We start from the raw sequence: 8,439 nt of genomic DNA, 5'->3' as shown, positions 1-8,439 counted from the left end.
TCGAGGAAGGGGAAATGGTGTAGATTTGTCTCGGGGGACTGGCGTCGAAGTTCGGAGCATTCCGAACTGTTGTGTGCACATGGGAGAATACGCTGTCGTTTTTTGACCTACAGTTGATGCTCCTTATAGAGGAGAACCACGTGGGTGAATTGACGAGTATGCAAGCCGATAGCAAGATGCTGTACACAGAGGGAGATAGGCCCCGTGGTCGTGGCGGATGAGGCGAGTTGGTGCGCAATGGAGGCGGCCAACGGGATCAAGGAAGGAGGCACCGAAGTGATGCCGACAGCAATTCCAAACCCTCCGGAAACAGGGGGAGTCGAGGCGATGAGAACTGACAAGGGAAATCCGCCGCGGAATGCTGGTACTGTGGCAAGAAAGGCCATAAGGAGAAGTCAGTGCTGGAAGAAGCATGCCGATTCGGAGAGGACCGGATCCGGATCCGGATCAGGTTCCGGACAAACCGACAAGGCTAATCGGCAACGATCGCACTACGCCGAAGGATCTGGAAAAGCCGAAAAAGGGTCAGCCTTCGTGACGAGACACGAAGCAAACTCGATGAAGGAGTCCACCCCGAAATTGGACGAGGTGTGGTACGTCGACTCCGGCACATCAAACCACATGACATGCCACAAGGAGTGGTTCTCATACCTTGAGAAACCGATGCAACCGGGAGTAGTCGCAACCGGAGATGACACTCCGCATCTGATCATGAATGTCGGTGAAGTTCCCTTGAGCCATGTCGGGCAGAAAGGGAAACTCATGAACGTGTTACACGTCCTGACAATCACGAAGAATCCGGTGTCGGTCGGGCAGATCGTCGACCAGGGGATGCAAGTCCGGTTCACGCATCTCAGGTGCTTCATCGAGGAAGTAGGCCGAGTTATTGCGCAAGGGCGTAGAGACGGGAGAATGTTTATCCTCGACTCTAGTGACGGTGGCACCGCAATGCTCGCGAAAGGACAAAAAGTCGAGTCGGATATCGACTTATGGCACAAGCGGATAGGCCACACCAACTATCAACGGCTTTAGGACCTGCAATCGAAACAGGTGGTGTTCGGATTGCCCAAATTTAGTGGCCGGAAGGCATAAATTTGTGAAGCCTACCAGCTAGGGAAACAACACCAACTTCCTTTCCCTAACGAGCGTAACCAGAGTCAGAACAAGCTCGATTTGTTACATTCCGATGTATGGGGGCCGACACAGAATGTTAGTCTTGGTGGGAGTCGATATTTCGTCTCCTTCATCGACGACTATACGCGGCACACGTGGATCTACCTCATTGAGAAGAAGAGTGAAGTCTTCGACTGTTTCCAGGACCTCAAGAGTTTCATCGAGAGGGAAACAGGAAGAAAGATCAAGTGCATGCAGTTGGATGGTGGAAAAGAGTACTTTTCTAGTCAATTCAACGGGTATCTGCAACAGATGGGAATTCGGCGTGAATTCAGTGGCAGATATACGCCAGAGCAAAATGGTGTGGCCGAAAGGAAAAATCGGTCGGTTGTGGAAGGGGCATGGGCAATGCTGGAAGAAAAGAGCTTGCCCAAGTTCTATTGGGCCGAGGCAGTACAAACCGTAGTGTACATCCAGAATCGGATCGGAGACAAAGTGTCGGTGCATGAGCAGTATTTCGGAAGGAAGCGGAATCTACGACACTTGAGAGTTTTCGGTAGCATTGCGTATGTGCATGAAGCAAAGGAAAAGCGAAAGAAGCTAGCCGTGAAAGTCGAGAAGTGTATCCTGGTCAGCTATTCAGAGGAGCAGAAGGGTTATAAGTGCTATAACCCTCGAACCAAACAAGCTCGCGTGAGGCGCGACGTTGTGTTTGACGAGTCCGCGTCTTGGTATTTGCCTCCGACTCTAGACCTCAATTCCAATCCGAGTTCTGACGATGAGGTTAGCGAGGCTGAAGTGCCTCCGGATGAGGGTGAAATCAGGATCCTCGAAGAGAGTCCGATCTCATTTCGGTTAAGTGGACCGAATGGACGACTGAGTCGGTTTGACCAGTCCGAAGAAGAGCCGGTAAGTAGTGGAGACTCGGCCGTGCATTCCCCGTGCAGGAAACCGGGGAGACGGCTTACGCGCAAGGAAAAAGGGAAGAAGAAGGTGTCAGATTATAGTACGAATAGGAACAAGTCAGATGGATGCGAGTCCGACTCCGAAGGAAGTGATGACGGGTCTTCAAGAGCGAAGTCTCCATCGGCCAAGAAAGCCTCAACATCGGCTAATAAGAAATTACACCGATCTACCCGCCAGAAGAACCCTATTATGCGGTTCGTATACAATGAGTACATGGCGCATCACTATGCGTACATGACCCGTGTAGCGGAAGTGCGTGAGCCGGAGAGCTACGCAGAAGCGGCAAAGACGTGAATTGGCATGCCGCGATGGAGGAAGAGATGCACACATTGGCGGACAATGAAACCTGGGACCTGGTTGATGCACTGAAAGGTGTGAAGTCGATCGGATGTAGGTGGCATCGACTATGATGAGATGTTTGCACCGGTCGCGAAGATGAAGACCGTCCGCGTTTTGCTCGTAGTAGCTGCGGCGAAGGGGTGGCACTTACATAAGATGGATGTAAAGAATACTTTCCTGCAAGGTGAGCTTGAGGAACAGGTGTACATGGTATAGCCTCCCGGATTTTACTCCGGAACGAACACCTCAGCGGTGTGCCGGTTGAAGAAGTCCCTTTATGGACTAAAGCAAGCCCCGTGTGCCTGGAACACGAAGATCACGCAACGATTGCGTCGGATGGGCTTTGCGACGTCAAAATCAGACTCCTCACTGTTCATCCGGAAAGGTGGACTCAGGCCGGTTAGTATTTTAGTTTATGTTGATGACTTGGTCATCACCGACGCCGACCTAGGTGAGATTGACCGCGTGAAGCTCCATCTTGCGGTATCATTCGACATGAAGGATTTGGGAGACCTTCATTACTTACTCAGGATCGAAGTGATCCGAACCCCCGAAGGCATACTGATCAGCCAACGATATTACGTGCTGAGTATGCTCTTCAAATTTGGGATGGCCGACTATAAGTCCGTCTCGACTCCTCTGGATAGAACCGTCAAGCTTTGCCCCGATTCCAAAAAGGTATGCGACCTAACGAGGTTCCGACAGATAGTCGGAAGCCTTATATCCTTGACCATCACCCGACCAGATATCAGCTACCTGGTCGGGGTGATTAGTCAGTTCATGGCACGACCTACCGAGGGGCACCTTTAGTGTGCGCAACACGTACTGCGGTACGTAAGCGGCACTAAGGACTAGGGGCTACTATATCGGACTAGTACAACACCACAGTTGGTCAGCTACACCGATGCCGACTAGGCTGGCAACGTCACCGATCACCGATCCACGTCCGGTTTCACGTTCTCTCTTGGGAGTGCCGCGATCGTGTGGAGTAGCAAGAAACAGCCGATAGTTCCGCTGTCGAGCACCGAAGCCGAGTATAGAGGAACGGCTATCGCGACATGCGAAGCCATATGGTTGAAGCGACTACTTAAGGATCTGCAGGTGGAGGTATCCGATCCAACGCCAATCTACTATGACAATCTCAACAACATCCAACTAGCAAACAACCCCGTCTTCCACGCCTGGACTAAGCACATTGAGGTGCACTACCATTTCGTCTGTGAGCGTGTCCTCTCTGGTGAAGTCGAAATTCGATATGTTCCGATGGATCGGCAAACAGCTGACATCTTCACCAAGCCTCTTGGTCTGGACAAGTTGCGGCAATTCTCGGGTGCGCTTGGGTTGTGTCACCTCGACATGCCGAACTTGAGGGGGAGAGATGTCCCGAATGACCACGAAAGGGGGAGAGAAGTTCCGGAAGACCACGACGCCGAGTCAGATAACGAATTCGATTTCGGATCGGCTGAAGAAGCCGAGGGCGGATCCGCCGAAGATTCCGAAAGCGAACATAAGGGGAGAAGTCGAAAGAAAGAGCCAAAGCCAACCAAGCGCGGGGGAGACGAAGCCATCAAGGGTGAGAAGACCGAAGATGAGTTGGAGATAGACAACTCAGACGAAGGCGAAAACCGATTGGAGGAAGCTGAGTCGGTTCGGATGTTTGATTCGGATACGCCGAATCAACTGAGTGCCAAGCGGAAGAGAAGGCAGCGGAAGAAGCGCCAACACCGCGACAACAAAGGAGCTGAGAAGGGCCACATGAGCACGCAAGCCGACCGGAAGGTTCGAGGCACGCGAAATCGAACAGGTCGAGGAGCGCGAGCAAGAGTGGAGCCAAAAGGAATCGGAGCGTAGATCTGGAAGAGCGAATGGAACCTCAAGTTGAGCTTGTGGGGGAGTGTTGAGATACAAGATCAACATTGGCCGGATCTGCTGTGCAAGCAGAGAACCGGATCGGTTGGGATCGATGCGTAAACCGGGTGCATAAACCGGTGCGCAACAAGAAGCCGTAGCGGTGCGTAAACTGCGAGGCCGTTGGAAAGATATTCCGCATAGGAATATATTTTTGGGAGTTAGTGTAGAGCTCACTTATGAGCATTGAAGTACGTGTCAGTACTTCTGTCAGTCCGTATGGACCTGTATAAAAGTGCTCATTGAGCACATCCTATGTACAGACTGTGTACTATTTTTGAATTGAGTCTTTGTGTGCATTCTCTTTGTTTGTTTGTCTCTCCCGCATACTTTGTATATTCAAGCTCTCCATTAAACCTGCGTTTCTGTGTTCGATTTTCTATTGCTTCCGCATGCTATTCTTTTCACATTGATCTACTACTGTTAATATCGCATCAAATCCCTTTGAAACTGGAAGATCTGTGATAGAATCTAGAGAAATGGACTGCCATGGCTTGCTTGGAATTGGTAATGGTTCCAATAAACCATATGGATGGTGTCTTGGCATCTTGGCTCTGCAACATGTATCACATGTCCGAACATAGTCTTCGATAAATCGTCGCATATGAGGCCACCAAAATGATTGTTGCACTAAATCCAACGTTTTAGTAATACCGAAATGTCCAGTTGTATATGTGTCATGAAAATTTTGGACTACTCGAAGGCGACAAGAACCATTGGGAACATACAAGAGTTTCTTAAAGAATAGTAATCCATCATGACATTCGAATTGTCGATAGTCCGTACCTGGTTGTTGGGACTGTGAAGAGGATGTCCGAGAGGGATCAAATTGTGCTAGAATGGCTTGAGCAAAAGTGTCTGTCTTCAAGTCTTCACGTATCGTATTGATAATGCGGGAATCCAATGGAGTGTCAAAAACCCATGTTGCTTGCAATCGTGTTGGTCCCAAGATTACTTGTTTTTTATTATCAAATGTTGGATCATCAGGACAAGGTGCTAGATATGAGCGCCGTGATAATGCATTTGCCTTCTCTTGATGCTTCCTAGGACGATATGTAATTTTGAAGTTGAAACGAGTGAGAAATTGGGCCCACCAAACTTGTCGTCGATTTAATACACAAGCATTCTAGAAGTAGGCAAGATTTTTGTGATCACTGAATACGGTGACTTGATGAGAAGATCTCTCTACAAAATGTCTCCATTATGCAAAAGAGTCCACTATTGCTAATAGCTCCTTGTCATGTATCTTGTAATTGATTTCAACAGCATCAAACTTATGCGAGTGGAAAGCCACAAGATGTAGTTTTTCATCATTGCCTTGTTGTGATAGAAGGCTATCAAGGACGAAATCTGACACTTCTGCCTCAATGGTGAAAGGTTTTTTCGGATCAACATGAGCTAGAATAGGAGCTGATGCTATCGGGCTAAGCCGGTTCTCTAAAGCTTCCGCACCTTCGTTTTTACATAAGCCCTATTCCTCCCCTCCTATAGAGGAGAGAGGCACCTATATTATCATTACATGCTTTTTTGTTTATTTCCCTTTATCACAAAAATAGAAGGGGAGCAAAATAGTCCTTGATTTTGTAATCACAAAAGAGAGACTCAAACTCTACACCTCTCTGTATATATTTACAAGCCTTAACCACTAAGCTACTTCGAACACGAGCCCTTGGAGTAATATTCCAATGTATAGGACTTCATTTCTCAAGATATGCATTCGAGGTCCTATTGAGATTCGAACTCAAGCTCTTGGATTCAAAGTCCAATATCCTAACCACTAGACTATAGAACCTCCATAAATGTTAACCAATCCAGCATTATTGTGTGTCTTGTATATATCAAAATACGATTGGCTTAAAATAACAATATGTTAGTGATATATAAATGTAGTCTCAAAGGGAATTTCAAATGGATCTGCAACATGATTTGATTAAAACTATACTCACAAGAAGAAATTTATTCCAAATTAGGCAAGTGTTGGCCGGATAATGTGCTATCTAGCTAGCAAAAGACCACGAATTGTCAAACTCTTCTCTCAAAATCCAATTCATTCTACAGGCTTCATCATTAAGGCTGATTACTTTTCATATGTAGGATGATTAATTTTGATATGTAGTTGTTGTTTTATGTAAATTCAAACTCAAACTCTTGGAGTCAAATTCTAATGTATAGGACTTCCTTTCTCATAATATGGATTTGAGGTCCTATTGAGATTCGAACTCAAGCTCTTGGATTCAAAATCCAATGTCCTAACCACTAGACTATAAAACCTCCATTTATGTGGAGCATTCCAGAATTATTGTGTATTTTAAAAATATTATACTCCGGTTGGGTTAAAATAACAATATGTTAGTAATATATAAATGTAGTCTCAGATTGAATCTCAAAGGAATGTGCAACATGATTTGATTAAAACTTTACTCACAAGATAGAGTTTATTCCTAGATAGATAAGTGTTGGACATATAAAGCGCTATGTAGCTAGAGGAAGAGCATGAATTCTCAATCTCTTCTTTCAAAATCCAATGCCTTCAATTCATAGGTTGAAATTACTAAGTTCTAAAATCTTCATCATTATAGCTCATTACTTTTTATAGGCAGTTGAGGTTTTCTGCACATTCGAACTCAAGCTCTTGGAGTCAAATTCCAATCTATAGGACTTCATTTCAAACTCAACCTCTTGGATTCAAAGTCGAGGTCCTATTGTGATTCGAACTCAAGCTCTTGGATTCAAAGTCCAATGTCCTAACCACTAGAATACACAAACTCCATAAATGTTGACCATTCTAGTACTATTGTGTGTTTTGTACATATCATAGTCCGATTGGCTTAAAATAACAATATGTTAGTGATATATAAATGTAACCTCCAATGGCATCTCAAAAGTGATGTGTGACGTGAAATAATTAAAAGCTTACTAACAAGACGAAGTTTATTCCAAGTAAGGTAAGTGTTGGATGGATGACGCGCTATGTCGCCGTAGGAAGACAATAATTTCTGAAATTCTTGTTTCAAAATCCAATGCATTCAAGTTCATATGTTTAAAGTATTGAGTTCTAAAATTTTCATGATTAAAGCTCATTACTTTTGATATGTAGTCGAGGTTTAGGTACATTTGAACTCAAGCACTTGGAGTCAATTTGCAATGTATAAAAGTTCCTTTCTCATGATATGCATTCGAGGTCCTATTTAGATTCAAACTCATCCTTTTTTATATATAAATGTAGTCTCAAAGGGAATCTCAAATGGATGTGCAACATGATTTGATTAAAACTATACTCACAACACGAAATTTATTCCAAATTAGGCAAGTGTTGGCCAAATAATGTGCTATATAGCCAATAGAAGACCACGAATTGTCAAACTCTTCTCTCAAAATCCAATTCATTTAATTTAGGTTTAATGTACCAAGTTAAAAGCTTCGTCATCAAGTTCTGATTACTTTTTATATGGAGTCCTTGTTTTATGTAAATTCAAACTCAAACTCTTGGAGTCAAACTCTAATGTATAGGACTTCATTTCTCATGATGTGGATTCGAGGTCCTATTGAGATTCGAACTCAAGCTCTTGGATTCAAAGTCCAATGTCCTAACCACTAGACTAAACAACCTCCATAAATGTTGATCATTCCAACAATATTGTGTGTTTTGTACATATCATAGTCCGATTGGTTTAAAATAACAATATGTTAGTGATATATAAATGTAACCTCCAAAGGCATCTTAAAAGTGATGTGTAAGATTATTTAATTAAAAGTTTCGTCACAAGACGAAGTTTATTTCAAGTAAGGTAAGTGTTGACTGGATAAAGTGTTATGTTGTCGAGGAAAGACAACAAATTCTGAAACTCTTCTTTCAAAATCCAATTCATTCAAGTTCATAGGTTCAAAGTACCGAGTTCTAAAATTTTAATTATTAAACCACATTACTTTTGATATGCAGTTGAGGTTTCTGTACATTTGAGCTCAAGCTCTTGGAGTCAATTTCCAATGTATAGAATGTCTAATTTCTCATGATATGCATTCGAGGTCCTCTTCAGATTCAAACTAAAGCTCTAGGATTCAAAGTCCAATGTCCTAACCACTAGACTATAGAACCTCCATAAACGTTAACCA

At 44.4% G+C, this 8,439-nt stretch overlaps 2 non-coding genes across 2 annotated transcripts; both read right to left on the bottom strand.

Moving 5' to 3' along the window:
- Positions 1 to 6,046: 6,046 nt before the first annotated feature.
- Positions 6,047 to 6,118, bottom strand: TRNAQ-UUG (transfer RNA glutamine (anticodon UUG)). Its single transcript has one exon. It is a non-coding gene; the product is annotated as a tRNA-Gln (tRNA).
- Positions 6,119 to 6,525: 407 nt separating this feature from the next.
- Positions 6,526 to 6,597, bottom strand: TRNAQ-UUG (transfer RNA glutamine (anticodon UUG)). The gene has a single exon. It is a non-coding gene; the product is annotated as a tRNA-Gln (tRNA).
- Positions 6,598 to 8,439: the final 1,842 nt, after the last annotated feature.

This window comes from Azolla caroliniana, unplaced genomic scaffold (genome assembly GCF_043228905.1).
Source record: "Azolla caroliniana isolate FFs.n. ecotype wild unplaced genomic scaffold, voAzoCaro1.0.p SCAF_14, whole genome shotgun sequence".
NCBI classification, from domain to species: Eukaryota; Viridiplantae; Streptophyta; class Polypodiopsida; order Salviniales; family Salviniaceae; genus Azolla; species Azolla caroliniana.
The sequence above is the reverse complement of the archived record's forward strand: the minus strand, read 5'-3'. Positions and strand labels throughout refer to the sequence as shown.